The sequence below is a fragment of the Plodia interpunctella genome, chromosome 21 (genome assembly GCF_027563975.2).
Source record: "Plodia interpunctella isolate USDA-ARS_2022_Savannah chromosome 21, ilPloInte3.2, whole genome shotgun sequence".
Taxonomy (NCBI): Eukaryota; Metazoa; Arthropoda; class Insecta; order Lepidoptera; family Pyralidae; genus Plodia; species Plodia interpunctella.
Window position 1 is genome coordinate 7,239,710 of NC_071314.1, and position 20,437 is coordinate 7,260,146.

At 34.0% G+C, this 20,437-nt stretch overlaps 1 non-coding gene across 1 annotated transcript; it reads right to left on the minus strand.

Moving 5' to 3' along the window:
• Nucleotides 1-3,818: 3,818 nt before the first annotated feature.
• TRNAM-CAU (transfer RNA methionine (anticodon CAU)) lies at nucleotides 3,819-3,891 on the minus strand. Its single transcript has one exon. It is a non-coding gene; the product is annotated as a tRNA-Met (tRNA).
• Between the last annotated feature and the right edge of the window lie 16,546 nt (nucleotides 3,892-20,437).

Genomic DNA, 20,437 nt, shown 5'->3' on the forward strand with positions numbered 1-20,437 from the left:
AACCCGCATCAAAATCTGTGGCGTAGTTTTATTCAAATTCAAATTCAAATCATTTATTCAGAAATTAGACCTTCACAGGCACTTTTTCTCGTCAATTTTTATATTTATAGTTATTTCTCACAAGCTACAAACTACTGGCATTTCGGAACGACCACTGCTGAGAAGAAATGCCGAAAGAAACTCATTTGAACAGTGTTGGTCCCTATCATGCCAGATCAGGCTTACCGTTATTGTTTCTTACAATGTTTTTTTTTTCTATATCGATGTGAAACACAATTAACTTACATGAAAATATATGAGAAACGAGATGACCAGTTCCCTCTGGCAGCACCCGTTCACCCGTTTTAAAGATCTACAGACGGCGATGCGATGGTGAGTTGTAGGTTGAGAGGACACGTATCTCTAATAAAAGAACTATAAACGCGAAATTTGGGCAGTAGCTTTAGGTTATGACGTAGTGCTCAGATAAGAAATGAAAGGAATTTTCAAAATTCGACCTCTTAAGGGGTAAAAATTGGGGGTAAAGTTTGTATGAAAAATAACGAAAATATCTCCACTGATCTACTTGAAACTTGGTACAAATGCTATACAACAAAAATAATGAAACCCGTGTTTTAGGATTTTTTTCAAATTTGACCTTTAGGGTAGTTAATGTGGGTGAAAAGAAATTACGAATAATCCCATTCAAAATTTCGTCAACTAAAGATTTGAGTAGACAGCTCAGCGGTAATTACCATTGAATTCGCGTAATTCTGGTAATGTTTGTACGTAGTGGTGCGTTGTAATGCTAGTGTACAATTCTATAATAACTAGCTGAGCCCCGGGATTTCGCTCCCGTAGGAATTTCGGTATAAAAAGTACGCTATGTGTTATTTCAGGTTATATGCTACTCGTGTACCAAATTTCATAATAATCGGTCCAGTAGATTTTGCCTGAAAGAGTAATAAATATACATATGTACATACACACATCCTCACAAACTTTCGTATTTATAATATTAGTACAATAGCAGTTGATTTATATAGTAATGGCCCTTTGTCCCATCAATACTAATATTATAGAGATTTGTATTTTTGTTTGTAATGGATTAACTTAAAAACGACTAAGCCAATTATGATGAAATTTGGCACATATTTAGACAAAAAGCTTTTGGAGTGACATAGGACTTTTTTATTGTAGTTTTACCCGAGCGAAGCCGGGACGAGACAGACATCTAGTGTATTAAACAAAATTTGAGAATCATTTTTAAACATGTGAAACGAAATCGCTTCTGAATATGAATAAAATTGAAAGGGTGTCAACACATTGCAATTGGACACAATCCTTGACCCCACCAAACGTTCCCATATGAGAATTGGCATCAATCGAATTATTTTAATATTATTGAGTGACTCATATCGCATAAACTATGTGTTGAGTCTTTAATTGTTGTGAGAACGATATTCGATGTTAACGATAAATATACTCGTATATACAGCATTGTTACTACATATATTAAACTAGCTGCGCCCCGGGGCTTCGCTCTCGTGGGAATTTCGGGATAATAAGTGCCCTATGTGTTATTCCTGGTAATATTCTACCCGTGTACCAAATTTCATAACAATCCGTCCAGTAAGTAGATTTTGTGTGAAAGATTAACATTTATAAAAACACACATACATCCTCACAAACTTTTGTACGTACGCATACTAGCTGCGCCCCAAGTCTTCGCTCCTATAGGAATTTCGGGATTTAAATTCCTTAGTCGCGTACGACATCCGCGAGAGCATATGCAGTAGTCCTATTTTAGGGCGCAACTTATTAAAATATTTCTTCTTTACTAACTCAACAGATTTGTAAATTCAAATGTAATTTTAAATTGTAATTAATTTGTCGACCATTTGTTTAATTACCTACTTAAAAATCAAACATTCTTTAATGCGCAACATGCTTCGTTAAATGTTTGTTTGTTTGTACAGCCAACAGCACATCAAGTTACCCTGCATGAACCTCTATGGCGCGGCAATAGCGACGAGTATGCAATGAATTTGTGTAGGTTGATGTGCTGTTGACTGTACAATTATAGGTATCGGCAACAAGCTTCGTCATTATAAAGTAAAATAGTGTACAATCCACAAAAAAAATGTATAGTCAATATAACAATATACACAAATATTTACACAAACAAAATGACGAAACCCAAAAAGCAACCGTTGCATCCAACACCGACCGCAACTATTGGTGGACGCGTGCAATTGACAGGCCCGCTCAATTTATGGCCCGCTGTCTACCGTACACATACAATACAAATAAAATACTAGATGTGGTCATTCATGAATGCAGATTAAAAAGGAAATGTTTCAAATTTGGAACCGCGAAAGAAAATTCTTTCAAAATTTGACCGGTGTTATTTTTGAATTCAGAATTTAAAAAATATATTTGTTCTAAATTAATATAGTGAATACAGAATTAATAAAAATTAATCATTTAAATTTATAGAACACTGAAAGTAAACGAAAAATTCATAGATATGTAATTAAATACATTTTGGAGAATTGAATAGCCAATTTAATAGATTTTTAAAAGTTTATTATTTGTAATTAGTAGTTTAGTAAGTACCTACCTTTGTCATGGATAACGTTGCCTTAGAAATTCGAGCGTTATTATAAAGTATTTAATAGATTTTAATTGGAAACAATGGCCGGTTCACACCAAATGGTATATTTCGTGTAAAGTACGTAAGCACAGTTTTTTTTTGTTGTTTTTGTTACGTGTGCCTTTCCATAAAATCGTGCCGCAGTGCTTAGTGTGCTTAGTGGTGCACCAAATAAATAATATAACAATATTTACTACTAATTTGTCATCTCGTGATTCAATCTAGTAAATAATAGAATTCTTAGATACTATTATATTTTATATAATGTAGATAATATAAGCAAATTGTAAATATGTCGACTGCACAATTACAATCGTATTATTAATTATTATTGAAAATTTATTAGACCATAACATTAAATTAGATTGTCACTTGGGCAGTACATTAAAATAATTTATATAAGTTGTATTTAAATAGTAATACATAATTTATTTAAATTGTATTTAATTATTCCATCGAACTTGGGAATTGTATTCTGCAGATAAAGTGATCATGATAATTTAAGTCATTGCACGTCGATGACAATTTGATAATGCAATTTGAGATAGACATTTATTTTATTATAATTAATTCTAAGAATAAAATTAATATATAATATATTAGGACAAATAACACAGATTGAGCTAGCCCCAAAGTAAGTTCGAGACTTGTGTTATGGGATACTAACTCAACGATACTATATTTTATAACAAATACATATATAGACAAACATCCAAGATCCGGGCCAATCAGAAAAAGGTCATTTTCCATCATGACCCGACCGGGGATCGAACCCGGGACCTCGGTTCAGTGGCAAGAAGTTTACCACTGCGCCACCGAGGTCGTCAAAATTATGATAATCCTTACTGTAATTATTACAGTCAATGAGGAAATAAATTGTTTTTGTAATATTATGGCTATATTATATCCCATAACACAAGTCTCGAACTTACATTGGGGCTAGCTCAATCTATATAAATATTTACTATAATTGAATGTTTTCGTCTTCAAAATGGCTTCAACATTTTTACAATTATAAAGAAGGATTTTAAGCCGTCGATCGCGCAGTATCGACACAATAGATAAAAAATTCTTTGACCGGCGCATTTGTACCGGTTTTGTAAGTGGGATTTTCTATTGGATAATGGTTGATATAAATTTAAATTAAAGATTAATAATGAAAATAAATCTAAGCAAAAACTTTTGCCCCGGGTGAGGATCGAACTCACGACCTTAAGATTATGAGACTTACGCGCTGCCTACTGCGCCACCGAGGCGGGTGCGGAAAGTGTCGAAAATTCTCGTATTTATCAAGAAATGTATTTTTATCTGTACTCTTTAACAATATATTTAGAGGTTATCTTATCCTTTCATCTATACTAGGTATTATTATAAAGAGGTAAGCGTTTGTGAGTTTGTAAGTTTGAGGCGGGTAATCTCAGAAACTACCGAAGCGATTTCAAAAATTCTTTCACCATTAGAAAGGTATATTATTCAAGATTTCCATAGGCTGTATCACAAAATCTCCTACGGGAGCGAACATCTAGTATTATATATGTGACATCTGTCTATATGAACTCGATAAACTCGAAAACTATCAAAAATATTTTTGTATGTTTTTTTTACCTTTTTTACAAAGAAATAGTGTCATTCCTGAGGAAGATTTAGGTGTACCTATAATTTATTGATATTTTACTCGAGCCAAGCCAAGACGGGCTTCTAATTAGTCATAAAAGTCATGTCAGATGCTTTTATGCGACTTGAATAAAATATGATACCAGTGTTAGCAATAACACACTCGATATGAAAATATGTAAACAGAATTAACAATTTTAAATTGTACAAAAACACACACATTGTATTGGTTCACATTTTACACCCCCATATAATTTATGATATTTAATACCAGTTATTATAGAGTCACAGAAATGTCACATCCATAAACTGTAAATCTTCGACTGGGCAATATTTAATTAATTCTCACATTGGGATAGTGCGAATTTTGACTGCAAGTGAAGGCAACGGTTATTTTGTTCGGCGTTTTAATTATTGCAAATTGAAACGACGCGTTGGTAATGTATAGCGCGTGGCGTTTTGTTTGTATGTTAATCGCTTCTTGTATGTTAATCGACGTCCTTGGAGAAAAGGCTGCGGTGAAGTTTGTTATGCCGCTTCTTCTTCACCTGCGCTTTGGAAGCCGGCAGTAGACTTAGTTTAAGTAATTTTTGACGTCAATAAGTGATGTATATCATCCTAAATTGAATAAAGAATTTTGAATTTGAATTTGAATTTGTCTAGTGATGCCGCTCGATAGCCGACTATCCATTGTCGATAGTTCGCTAATGGTCAGAATATCGATAGGACTCGATAGCTTACAATAAAGCGATACTATTTATGTCTTGCAATAGTGTCGATAGTTCAGAATTATCGATGGTTTTTAATTATAGATATATTGTTATCGCTTAGTTAAAAAACTGGAGATCAAATTACAGTGAACAACACATCAAGCTACCCAAAATCGTTATTAAACCGTTATTGCCATCACACAATAACTCATGGCATGGTAAATTTACATACAGATGTAAGAATTATATTTCTGCACATGTGTCATACATTTTAAATCTAGACTTCTAACTTTTTGAAGGGTTATGGATGAAAATAAAAAGTAGCCACAGGATGAACCGAGATTTATTAAGATTTTAATAGAGCACAAAATACATAGCGTAATGGCCGAAGCTAGAAGAGAGAGTTATATCTGTGACATAGACAACTGTCAAATTGTAGATGCGTTTAATTACTTCAACACTTTTTCTTTCCGGTCGATGTGGTTGTTTATCAACAGCAATAATGATAAAAAAGGGAAAGTAGATTTATATAACAACATATAAATCTGTATATTGGGTTTTTTGTTCATATTTTGTTTTTCTTAGAGGTAATGATAATGTTTTATTCTAACTTTGTATTTATATGTGAGGACCTTTAAATGGCCGAATGTTTCTTAAAATTAGTACCTATTTTGTATGTATGGCTGTTGGTCTTCCTAATAAATAAAAATAAAATAAAATAAACATAAATTTTGTTTAAAACTTTATCCATCATTTCCGCGTAGTCGAGTAAAAAAGCGAGTGTCTTCCTCCGTATCTGTTTCCAATTTTATGAAGACCCCCCCTCCCTATAAATTATAATTAAATCAACTCGGAAAAATCGAAAAAAAATTTCGATCCCATCGCACAGTATAAATCACTTGAAGATAAGCTGGAAATAATTAGCGAGCGAGAAAGACCGTTTTTTTCCTAATTAAAAATAAATATCAGGGGGTAATTAACGGACATCACAGAATACTTAGAGTTTAGAGGTCAAGCATGAGCTTGATTTTTCTTGATTCATTGTCAGACGATCGTACGTTGACGGAGTGTTCAGTCGGCGAGTCATCGAAAAGTCAAAATCTTAGTTCATCGAATTATCACCTACCCAGAGAAAGGTATGTCGGACTTATTACACAATCAGATGTCCGATTCTCACGCAATCGAAGTTCACTTTATTCATCATTCACTTGATTAATCTGAAGATTCTGCTACTGTTTTTCATCATCATCAGCCCACCCTTATACCACTGTATGTGTGGTCGGTACAGCATGTCAGTATCCTCCACTTCTCCCTGTCTGATGTTAACCGATCTGTTACTTCCTTTTTAGCCATATCCTTCCTAATGCACTAAATCCACCTCTTCTTCGGCCTGCCCCTATTTCTTTTCCCATTCAATTTCACATCCATAACCTTTCTTACAATATTATTTTCCTCCCTTTTAATAAAGTGACCATACCATCGAAGCCTATAACTTACCAATTTTCCTATGATTGGTGCTACCTTGAGACCTCCTCTCACATACTCGTTCCTTATCTTATCCATCCTTGTCACTTCACACATCCATCGAAGCATCATCATATACTGTCAGCGAACGCATCGATCGATCGAAGTTTTTCGTTTGTAAATTTGCGTAAAACAACCGAAAAATATTGGGGAAAATTGATGAAGGGGGAAATATTGGGGAAAACTTCTATTGCGCGACAATAGGGTCCCAGCTCCTTGATATAGGCAAATGTGATACAGATAAATGATAAATGTGTATTTATTGGCAAAACATTAAATCATAGTTACGTTACAGTTATAAGTTACAAGCTGCGCTCCAAGGCATTGCGCCCGCATGAATTCTGGGATAAAAATATACTATGTGCTATTTATTCTAGGATACAATCTCGTATACTAAATTTTATCGAAATTCGTTTAGTAGATTTAGCGTGATTGAGTAACAAACATCTTCACTCATTCACCACACTTTCGCATTTATTTATAATATTGATTTTATAATAATCGGTGTGGTAATGAGATAGGTACTCTTTTTAAATAGTAGACAGGTAATCAAAAATTACTCAAACAACATCTATATTTTATATTACGTATGTTTAGTTTACAAATAGAATGGTTGCAACGTGAATTTTAGCGTGATTGATGCCCATTTCCAGTATTTTCTTAGTAGTTATAAGGAGCTTTATTTCTGTACAGTCATTGTTATGCGACGGATGGATTCGATTCCGGAGGGCTAGAATCATGACGCCTTGAGGCGTCGCCATTTTGAAAAATTGATTTTTCATTAGCACTAACGAAGTTAGAATTTTTTCTTAATTTGTTTATGTTTGTTTTGGCATCGTCTTCGTGTAGCTAGACTATTAAATAGACATGTGAAATGAGTTTATTTCAGGCAACAAATGAGTACTTAAATTAAAAGAAAAATAATTCAGAAAATAAGACTTTAGCTAGTAAGCGCGGGTAATGGGAGCAAGCAGCGGTAAAGGTGACGGTAAGGTGCTATCTATACAAAATCAGCAGACTGTTGCCGAACGGGTGCCATGCGCCTACTATTACCAAGTTTACGGCTGTACGATATCAAAATTTTGAATCCTAATCATTTATCGTGTGGCCTACGTTAAGTTGACGATCTCCCTGGCGTCGGCACGTTCTGTCTGAACGTTCACGGTTCGATATATAATAAATATGCCTGAACACAAACTACCTGTGAACACAAACATAAGTCTGCGATTCCGGGTGCGTTGTGTCAGTTTCTGTGTTTGTATCCAACTATACATCAGTCAGATTGCTAAACAAAATCATGTGGCACGAGTAGGATTCCAAACTGCGACCATTTCATTCACAGGCGGGCTTGAGCGGGAAAGTCGGACCACGTGGCCGTTTGACATCAAACCATTGCAATTCATGATAAAAAATGTCACTGAGACATATTAGGAAAACCTTTTAAAACGTAGGCATTATAACCACATCGATGGTTAGATAGATAGGACCGCATTAAGGAGACGCCTCGGGCGAGCTTCTTTAAATGAAGAGGAAAATTTTAATTTCCTATCGCGTACTGCTAGTGTGGGGCGCTGTCGATATTTCGATGTTGTTGTCGAGAAAATACTGATATACCACTTCCACTTCGTCGAGTCGACCATAAAGTGAATTAAATAGTTTTAAGAGTACACTCAATATGTCAAGATAAGACTAGGCCAATAGTAGACTTAAACTACTATTACGTTTTTTCTTTAGTTTAAATTAAGATCGAACTAATCAATTAGGTAAACTAAAAAAGACATGAAAGAGATACATTTTGTTTTCTATTGGGAACAGTAAAAATAAAACAATGGCTATCAAAATCCTTTATCTACTGAAGCATAATCTCCTGTGCAATTGCACTTAAATTGCAATTTAGTTTTAAAATAATTTTAAAATGAATAAAATTATCAAATCAAAACACAAAACTATCTTTATCGCGTGAACATACCGTATCATTTTGCTATCAATATAAATTGAATAACGACAATATAGGTCGAGTTCATTCGACAATCACATGATGATGTCACGTCCATCCCATAGATTGATATTGAAATGATTGTATGCTATTGCACTCATCAATTGCATTTGAAATTTATAGTCGCATTTTTGTCTCATTGGGTCATTGTTATTTCTATGAATAATAACGTCATTACATTTAAACTGGCTTCTTTTAACCCTATACAAATATGTGGCGGTGTTGTAATGGTTTAGACACCCGCCTGTGAAATGAAAGACCCTAAGTTCGAATCATACTCGTGCTGAATGTATACCAATCTGAATCTTGTATAGTAGTTTTCATCGACAACTAATTGCTTGCGGTGAAGAAAAACATCGTGAGGAAACCTGCACTCTGGTTGATTATCAAACTGTGCGAAATGGAGAAGGCAATGGCAAACAACTCTGGCAAAGGTATATATATTTTCCTTTCATCGGCACTTGATCACAATGATAATATGTTTCAGTATGCCTTTTGACCATGTACTTTATTGTGTACTTACATTGTTATATTACTGGTAAAAAATTATACATAAATTTATATTTAAAAAATGGTAAGCCCTTCTGGCATAATAGGGACCAACACTGTTTGAATGAGTTTCTTTCAGCATTTATTCTCAGCAGTGGTCGTACCGAAATGCTAGTAGTTTGTAGCTTTGGTAAACATCATTTAATTCAGAATATGACGTGAAAAAGACCTGTGAAGGCCTAATTTCTGAATAAATGGTTTGATTTTGATTTTGACTCCATTAATAATGTCAGGAAAATCGTTGTGTGTGTTTCTAGTACATTCCGTCTAACGTATTTTCGAACCATTAATCTTTTATTTAACCATTGGTCGTAAATACAAAAGTTTTTATTATCGATAATTAAAACAATATTAATATAAAAATATAAATACAGTCATTTCTGACATATAAATTCCATTGTGGTGGTATATACTGTACCTGAGAACTTTTAGTATACATGTTACGATTAAACATCGAAGTGTGGATAAACCTAGATTTAGCCAGCTAGATCTAAGTACAGCCAGTCTCAGATTGTCACACTTAGGAGTAGCCTACATATCTTAGGCTAGATCTAAGTTGATAATATAATAATTTACTTTATTATTAATGTATCAATGTTATTGTAATTAATTTAATAAAAGTATCGATAAAATAATTATCTTCAACTGTTTAGTGACGTCACTATTCCTAACCTCAGTCGTTAAAAATATTGCTGTTTGAACGTCGGGACCGCTTAGCGTTTTAATAAATTTGGAAAATTAAAGATTCATATCTGATCCGAGCACTAGTTAAACCACCCGTAATCGCTTTGATTAGGTTCTAATTTTGTACGGCAAAAAAATAGTTGAAAAAGGTCCATACATTTTAATAATTAAAAAGGTATATACCTTTATAACAATTTTTTTGCCCTACAAAATTAAACCTAATCAAAGCGATTACGGGTGGTTTAACTAGTGCTCGGATCGAAATTGATCTAAAGAACTATGAAGTTCTTTGGATCGATTTCCATAGTTCGCCAAGGTATATAAAATGTCTCAACAGCCAATTGTGATTAGTGAAACGACAGCTAATGCATAGTGTTACTCTTTCACGCAAAATCTACTGGGCCGATTGTTATGAAATTTGGTATACGGATAGAACATAACCTGAAATCACACATAGGGTACTTTTTATCACAAAATTCCAACGAGAGCGAAGCCCAGGGGCGCAGCTAGTAATTTCATAATTCATTCGAAAATTTTTATCGTTTTGATCAAATAAGATATAGTATATTTACTTCAAAGTTTTGTGACGTCAATGTTCACATTAAAAACTGCACCTTACTATACCAGCTTTTAGGTTTAAAATGCAAAAGCAGTTACATTTTCTTTGAAACTCCACATTTTCAGCTCAATTAATTTCTTCTACTTCTCAATATTTCGTCAAAGACTCGAATGCACACAAGTTGAAGGGAAATTTCCATTTTGAACATATTTCCTTGTTAGTTCTCTAGACTTTCTGATATTTTACACAAATAATTTCAATTCGTGTTCGCCGCGAACTAAGACCTCGCGAACACAATACATTTGTGATGAGTTTTTACAAAATTGTGAACATTTCAAAATGTACTTAACCGATTTTGGTGCCCCACGAACTTAAAAATTCTAATATAAAAAAAAATTAAATTAATTTCATAAAAATCAGACCAACGGTTCGAAAGTTATCGCGTTACAAAAATACATTCATACGTATGTATGAATGTATTTTTTTTTATGGATGTATGTATATACATCCATAAAAAAAAATATTTTTGCTCTAAGTTGATTTGTTTAACTATTATTCTGTCCGTAAACCCCTGAGTTGATTTTGATGAAATTTGGAATTTATTTACTTATTGATGACAATAGCTTTTGCCCACGCCTTCGCCCGCGCGAATTTCCCACGGGACATCGTTTATTTTTCCGGGATAAAAAGTGGTCTATGTCCTTCTCCGTATTCTTAACTATGTGTATGAAAAATTTCGAGAAGATTGGTTGAGTAGATAAAGCGTGAAGAGGTAACAAACAATCTTATTTTCCCATTAGTTGGGATAAACAAAGCATCGTTGCTCGCGTCAGCAAGCGTCAGTTTGAATTGCAGCCCTTCGTCACTCAGATATCGATGCTTAATTAAATACCAATCACGTCTTGTCTTGCTTCTTGGGAGAATCGCTAGAGCTGTGTGTTATACGGGGTATACTAAATAAATTAAAAAATGTTGATCCATATTCCTTCAAGATTTTGTTTTGTTAATTCCAACATTCGATTTTTAAATAGTTATTAATTTGATTTAAAAATGAATAATACAACAAGTTTCAACGGAAATCAGCTGCATTGTATAAATCAAAAGCAAAATCGTCAAAATACTATAATATTTTCATATAATAATTTAACAGATTTCAAACTGAGAACCTCAATTAATTCCTATCTCAATTTGTAATAATTAGATGTTCAACGTGGGCATAATTAATCACTTAATACAATAATCTTACGAATTACTTGTCAAATTAGAAAACAATTCTTTTCATGCCAAAGTGCTCTAATAATTTCTGGATATCTAGCTAGATACCATCTTGCTGTATTCAGATCAGAGTCATTACATTTAAATTCACTTATTTTAACCCTATACAAATATGTGGCGGTGTTGTAATGGTTTAGACACCCGCCTGTGAAATGAAAGACTCTAAGTTCGAATCATACTCGTGCTGAATGTATACCAATCTGAATCTTGTATAGTAGTTTTCATCGACCACTAATTGCTTCCGGTGAGGTGAAAAACATCGTGAGGAAACCTGCACTCTGGTTGATTATCAAATTTAAAATATGCAGAAGTCTTGTCATTTTCCTGTTTGGAAATTATCGCGGAAACAAAAATTGGCGAATTTTTTATGAGATAAACAAAACAAAAATTTAGGTGTAATAACAGCTCTATACAATTCCATCTCAAGACGCGACCTCAATCAACACCCTCGGAATACGTCTACCGAAGTAGATCCAATTTGCATCCGATACGCTTGATCAGCTGATTTCGCGAGATTCCCTACGCAGTTTTTTAAATACCACCAATCATTGAACACCTCACTACACAATATTATTTTCAATTATAAATGGGAAAGTTTGTATGTAAGTATGTCTTTATCGGACTGCAAGGAAAGGGTCAAAAATAAAATGTATTTATACAGAAATTAGACCTTTACAGGCACTTTTTCCACACGGAGCGTTTGTACGAGTTCGAAAATGCGTGATTTTATTTTTGTCATATCTTTGAAAGCATTGTCATTATCACAGTATTTTTTTCACTGGTGTTTCCAATGATACAAGAGCCTTCGATTGTCATAAAAATAAATTTGCAAACTAGCCTATTATTTAAAGATATTTAGTTGGCACATATTCATGGGCAATTTATGATGTTCAGCGAATATCTTTTACGTAATTGTTAAATTGTATGTATTACTTCTTATCTTCCAAAAGGACAGACAGATTACCATTTTATATTATACTAGCGATCCGCCCCGGCTTCGCTCGGGTTAAAACATAATAAATTATACACCTAAACCTTCCTCGGGAATCACATTATCTATTGGTGAAAGCCGCGTGAAAACCCGTGCAGTAGTTTTTGAGTTTATCGCGAACAGACAGACAGACGCGGCAGAGGACTTTATTTTATAATATGTAAGGATATGTATCGTTAGAATCATCTGATCACAAAAGTGTTCTTATGTGGGTGATGTTAAAAATACAAAATGGCGGCTATTTTTTTAAAGAAGTATTTTGTTTTCGATACTTTTGCACTTATACACAACTATAGAATATTAATCATTCTTCATTCTTTTCCTGTGTGCTAATTGCTAACACTGGTATCAGATTCATGTTACCCAAAGGCATCTGGCATGACTTTTATGACTACCTACACTTAATGCGACGAACTATGAATTTAAACTGTCAACCAGTATGCGTGATGGAAGCGAGTGGTGGAAAAAAAATTAATCACTTAGTCGGATTAAAACATGCATAATTTAATATCATTTTTATCTTTAACATCCTTACGTATTATAAAACAAAGCCCAAACCGCGTCTGTCTCTCTGTCTGTTCGCGATAAACTCACAAAACCGCAAGTAAAAACCACACGCAAATCGGCGCAGCAGACATCGATTTGCATGTGGTTTCCACCAATAGATAGTAGCGTGGTTCCTGCGTGGAAGGTTTAGGTGTGTAATTTATTATGTTTTTACCCGAGCGAAGCCGGGGCGGGCCGCTAGTAAAGTACAAAGAAAATCTTGTACTGACAACATTCTCATCAACATTTTAGCATTTCGTATGGATTAAATCTGCTTGTATTTAAAACGCGTAGTGCAAATATATTTGTGAATATATATATATATATATATATATATATATATATATATATATAAAGGGGTGCCGCATTTCGTTTAAGCAGTATCAGAGCAGCACACCACAACGAATAATCTAAAAGCCATAAGCTTCAGACGAAAAATAGACTCGTATATTTCTGAGTTGGACGGAACTAAAGCTGTGTCTTGAACAGTGGTATGAGAATTTTAGCTAGTATAATACCTGTAATACCTATAATACCTATAATACCTGTAATACCTATAATACCTATAATACCTATAATACCTATAATACCTATAATACCTATAATACCTATAATACCTATAATACCTATAATACCTATAATACCTATAATACCTATAATACCTATAATACCTATAATACCTATAATACCTATAATACCTATAATACCTATAATACCTATAATACCTATAATACCTATAATACCTATAATACCTATAATATCTATAATACCTATAATATCTATAATACCTATAATATCTATAATATCTATAATACCTATAATACCTATAATATCTAAAATCCTTTAATAAAACAGTAAGTGGGCTATGTCTGTCTTCTTCTTGACCTTATCCCACTCATGTGGGGTCGGCACAGTCGGTATGTAAGTTCCTTCCATTTCGTTCTGTCATTTGCCATATCCATTGATACTCCTTTCCTGTTCATACTATCCTTGACACTCCATCCATTTCTTCTTAGGTCTCCCTCTATTCCTGGAACCCTTTACTTCCATATTTATTGCCCTTTGAGTAGTGTCTGTGATCTTGGCTGTGACGTGCTTTTGTCAAGTTTAAGTGGGCTAAGTCTGTACATAGGAGATATTAATTTATAATTATTATGGGGGAATATTGTGGGACGAATAGATTAAAATATATATAAATTTTAATTTTTTGTCTTTCTGTCTCTCTGCTTGTTTGTTCGCGCATCACGCGAAAATTACTGGAAGGAATTGTATGTGGTTTCCACAGTTGTATAATGAATAGTCTACGTTAAAATCTGGTGTAGGTTTTATTGAGATACATTGCTTAGAAAAAGAGTTATTGACAATACTTAACTTCTTCTTCATAGTCGTATTCCTCATGGCTGAGGGTCGTGGTCATTACGTGGAATGAAACACACACAACAACATTCTTGGCATTATTAATGGAGTGGTATGCCATTGCCTTCTCCATTTCACACACAAGTTAATAAGAATCAACCAGTGTGCAGGTTTCCTCACGATGTTTGTCTTCACCGGATACTTTACTACTAGACGCACGAACGCAGGCGAAAGCTAGTATAAAATATTATCGAGTTAATAATTATCGGGTCATAATAACACAAGATGTGATTCATAGACTCAACTTTTAATAGTTTTGGCATATTGTTGCACTTAATTCTTTTTTTTTTCAAGACCACAGAGAAATATCGTTCGTGTACCCTCAGCTTTACGTAAAACCAAACACTAATCCCCCTATACACATTAACAGTTCTCCACGAATTCCGTATATTTGGACTCAGCTCTGAAACATCTCTTTGAAACGGATTTAATTGAATACAACAAAAAATATACAAATTATTTGCTTTGGACAATATTTTCATTTTAATTATATTTAAAATAATACTTTACTAATATTATAAAAGAGAAATTTTCTGAAGATTTATATGTGTGTTTGTTACTCTTTCACGCAAAATCTACTGGACCGATTGTTATGAAATTTGGTACACGGATGTAATATAACCTGGAATAACACATAGCTTACTTTTATCCTGAAATTCCAACAGGAGCGAAGCCCCACAGCGCAGCTAGTTGAAAATAGTTCTGGATTTTTTTGAAAATATTCTTAATCGAAACCGATTGGTATAACGATTGCAATGAAGCCAATATGAAAACAACAAAAGTAACTGGATTGGACAATAATTAATATTAAAAAATACAGGATGCTTATAGAGGTGCAGTCGCGGGCAACAGCCAGTTAATAAGTATTGATATCCAAGACGGTAAACAAAAATACGTAACCAAACATAATCTTATTTATCGCAAGGGGCGCAAATGGGATTCGATGAGCAAAGGCGCACTTAACGCTTTTGATGTCCACCCTGACCACCCCCCTATATTTGGACTTATGGTTTGGTCACAGCTGAAGCGGTAGCGGAAGCGATTTTCATTACTACATATACCTATATATATATATATACATATATATACATATTGCCCGGGCCTTCGCTCCCGTGGGAATTTTGAGATAAAATGTAGCCTATAACAATCATGGATAATGTATCTTTCTAATGGCGAACGAATTTTTTAAATCGGTTCGGTAGTTTCTGAGATTACCAGCTTCAAACATACAAAGCAAAATATTTTTTTGATCAGCTAAATATATTTAAATTGGTCTCAAAAGAAACTCACAAACTCACAAATGTACAATAGCTCACCTCTTTATGATAATAGTATAGATTACCACATTAATCGAATCTACATCGGTAGTCTGATTCAGTCGAAGTTGAAAATACTATCAATCGAGTATGGCCTAAAAATATTTAATGGTGCCGCCATCTAAAGGACCACAGTTTTAAATTGGGGCCACTTTTTATCGCATAAACTATTTTGTCCTCTTGTTCTTTTCCATAACGAATTTGGCATACAATATTTTGGCATAATAGGTCTAAGGCATAATTGGTTTTTGGCATACGGGTTAATGTAGCATAATTAACTTTTAGCTTAGTTATGGTTCGAATTGTTAAGCGTAAACCATTTAACGTTCTTACACGTTATGCATTAGAGGGTAGTAATGCTTTTAAATATGTGCGGGGGTGTTTATTAGATATCATATCTGGAGATGTTTCTTGCCATGTGGATTAGATATATCATTTATGTCATAGTACAGTATGTTGTGTTACATTACGGCATAAAAATCATTAAGCTATATTAATGCTGCGGTTACATTATGGCTTAAATTTTTATGCTTATAGAGAAAGAGACCGATTTAATAATTCCTATATTCTCCGCTACCTCTTAAACACTGTGCCATCAGCTTTATTATCACGTGTAGTGGCCAGAATTTTCTTTTCTTTGATTATAAGTCGGCCATTAGACTTATTTTGCCGCTAATATATGATTTAGAGGGTAGTAATACTGTTAAAGATGTGCGGGGGTGTTTATTAGATATCATATCTGGAGGTGTTTCTTGCCATGTGGATTAGATATATCATTTCTTATTGGGGTATAATATTGTTAACTTGTTGTAGTGATTAAGAAAATATTTTAAACTATCTGTGCTCCGGGGCTTCGCTCCCGTAGAAATTTCGGGATAAGAAGCACCCTATCTGTTATTACCCGTGTTCCAAATTTCATAATAATCGATGCAGTCGATTTTGCGTGAAAGAGTAACAAACATACATACACACATACATTCTCACAAACTTTCGCATTTATAATGTGCCAGCAGTGGTAAAGCTCTGAACCGAGAGGTCCCGGGTTCGATCCCCGGTCGGGTCATGATGGAAAATGATCTTTTTCTGATTGGGCCGGGTCTTGGATGTTTATCTATATATGTATTTGTTATAAAATATAGCATCGTTGAGTTAGTATCCCATAACACAAGTCTCGAACTTACTTTGGGGCTAGCTCAATCTGTGTGTGACTTGTCCAAAAATTAAAAAATAAATAAATATTAGTAGGATAGTATATTGACGTCTTTCCCTCGGTTTTCCTTATTTTCCCATGATCCCAAAGCGGTGTTATCGGCCGCCATATTTCCCAATAAGCAGTAATCGACGACTGTCATTACTGTCTCGCTAACATATATTAATACACGAACCCCCCTGGGGTGTTTAATAAGGGGTATTGATCTTACGAGTTCTTTTGTTTTGGTGTTTTGGCTACATGAAGTTCGATTTCATTTTTTAACCCCCGACTCAAAGAGGGGTGTTACAAGTTTAACGTGTCTGTCTGTGTATTTGTGTATCTGTCTGTGGTACCGTTTTTTTTTTTGTATCATAGATAATTTTATCCCGAGTGTTCTTAGATATGTTTGATAAAAATCGGTTCAGCCGTTCAAAAGTTGTAGCGAAATGAATATTGAAAGTCGGGGGTTTCTTAATTTGTGTATAAACTTGTATTTAAGATCGATTTCACACAGAACATGTAGGCGCAAAGAATTTATTTTTAGTATTTCTAAGTGTCATCTACATTTGAGTCCCAATTTTTGATATATTTTCTACTTCTGTGAGGACAGCACTATTAAAATCCTTGTATTCAAATATTCAATCAATACTTTTTAAACAAAACGGCTTCACTCGGTTAATAATATAATATTAAACAAAGAACAAGAAAAAATATTTACGCGTTATCCCTTTATTATTCTAAAGCATGTTTTGTTACTATCGCACTGTACATTGACAGAATGAGACAAAACATACGACAAAACATAGAGCATAAAATATATTCTAACTTTTTACTTCTTTTGACAGATAAAGCAAATGTTTAAAATTATAAAACATAACAAAAAACTAAATCAATTTAATTATTTGCGGAACGAGAACATGTCCTAATGAGAAATAGTATTTTTGGCAAAACTGAGAATCGAACTTCGGAATTACGTACATGTGTACAATTCATGCCATACAATTATCTAATATACATAATAATTTGAAGAATTATTAACTCTCAGTATCTATTGGAAAGGTGCCTTAATGTCTTATAAGAAAATAGTCTACTCTCCCAAGCCATTATGGGCCTTATCGACAAATAATCAGAGGAAAACAAGCCAATATTCGCTTGTATTGGCCACTAAATGGATTTTATGTACCTTGCGGTTGATATTACGTGAATTGGGACGATTCTTGAACAAAAATTATACTGGATATGACAAGATTTCACTCAAGTATTAAATCCGCCTTTTCCACAAAAGTTTGTTTCATTTGAAACTAAGGGTCCGTCCTGGCTTCGCTCGGGTAAAAATATGACAAACTTTATTATCTATAGGTGAAACCCACGCGAAAATCCGTGCGATAGTTTTTGAGACAAACAGAGAGATAGCTGGAAGCGTCCTTATCCCAGCATCCCTACAATATGCTTACATCTTTAAAACTACGCACCGGATTTGATTGCGGACAGATTGGATGATCACGTGGCACAGGCTTGCACGCTTAAAAGGAGACTCCAATCACACCCTTATTGTATCATGTGCTTTAAGTAATAAAGATTTTTGTATTTCGAAAAAAAAAACGTGTACAATTTATTACGGTTTTACCCGAGCGGAGCCGGGACGGGTCGTTCGTTAAACATAAACGTCTTCAGCGTTTCAACGCTCGTTCCACGCTCTATTACAAAAATTATTAAGACTGCCTCAAATTCAAATTCAAATCATTTATTCAGAAATTTAGACCTTCACATGCACTTTTTTACGTCAATGCTTACATTAAATAATAATTTCTCACAAGCTACAAACTACTGGCATTTCGGAACGACCACTGCTGAGAAGAAATGCCGAAAGAAACACATTTGAACAGTGTTGGTCCCTATCATGCCAGATGGGCTTACCATTATTGTTTCTTACTATTTTTTTTTAATAATCTTAAAGGATCTCTTCCAGTATTCTTACTCTTTGACTATAATATTCGGTTGTCTCATTGTTATAGTATTATGGCCTACACTATCTTTGGCGAACACATTGCTATTAGCTTTTTTATTCTATTATGAGACATGTGTAATAAAAGATACCGGTTTTGGTGACAATTAAAGGCAATGAGTACTTATTTGGAAATATTGTGTCTGTTATCTGTATTTGCGGAGGAACTCAACGGCGCATCTCGGCCTGTGATAGTGGCGGTTAAGACACTCTAACAATGCTCGGTCGTTGGATGGGTGACCAAAATTATCTTGAGCCGTACCTCCGTGCTTCGAAAGGCACGTAAATACAAAATTTCACTTTATCCATACAAATATTATAAATGCGAAAGTCTGCCTGATTCACTTTCACGGCTAAACCGCTTTAGCGATTTGGATAAAATTTGAAACGCACATAGTTATAGACCACGTTCAAAGATAGGCTATTTATTACATCAACCCCCAAGTGACTGTATTGGGTGAAGTTTGTATGAAAATCATGTTTGTTTCGAATTCACGCGGGCGATGCCGCGGGCAAAAGCTAGTTTTAAAATAACAACATTTTTCAATAATTACACATCTAAAATCTTCCAAATGGCATACTTGATTAAACCCATTTCAATAGCCACAGACGGCATGGCAAATTCAATGGTTAATATAAAAATAATTATCATTTATCTTCCAAATCTTTTAATAGGAAACTCAGATGCAGATAAAAACTAATGGACGAGGTATAACGATCATTAAACCTGCAATCAACTGCATTCGAGTTGGAAAAATCCAATTGGGCCGTAAAATCTTAGAGCATCATATCTGTCACTCCTAATTAAAAAGCGCCCTCGGGGAGGGTCGTTTTTTCAATCATCTGTACTTGTACCTAATATCATCACCTTAGTTTCGTTCATGTAGTGCCACTTCAAAACGTGGTTGACTATAATTTACTTTGTTTTTTCAATAATCTAGATATTTATTGAAATGACCAACTAATTATCTGAACACTGAACTAAAATACTTAAACAGATTTACACAATCATAATTTTTTGAACATTGCAAAACGCACATCTTTATTCAATTGTTTAATTTATAAATTAAAAAAAAAAACATTTTAAATTTAACTAATAAAATGATAAAAACATTTAGTACGGTTAAAATAAATAAATATACAATTTAGGTAACTAGAGTATGGTTCTAATAATGACCCTTGTGTAAACCCAAACTATAAACTTTGAATAAACTAATATACAATAATTTTCTTCGATAATTTCATATCAGACTGGCATTAGAACAAAAACTACCGCAACGAAAACAAAATGAATCGATGCTTTTAATACTTACACTACTACAAAGGGTAAGGCACTCTGTCTAAAGCATTACTAAAGTCTACTGCCCCCATGAACAGCAGGAAGCAAAATGACACGATCGGGGGTGGATCCGCCATTTTATTTTT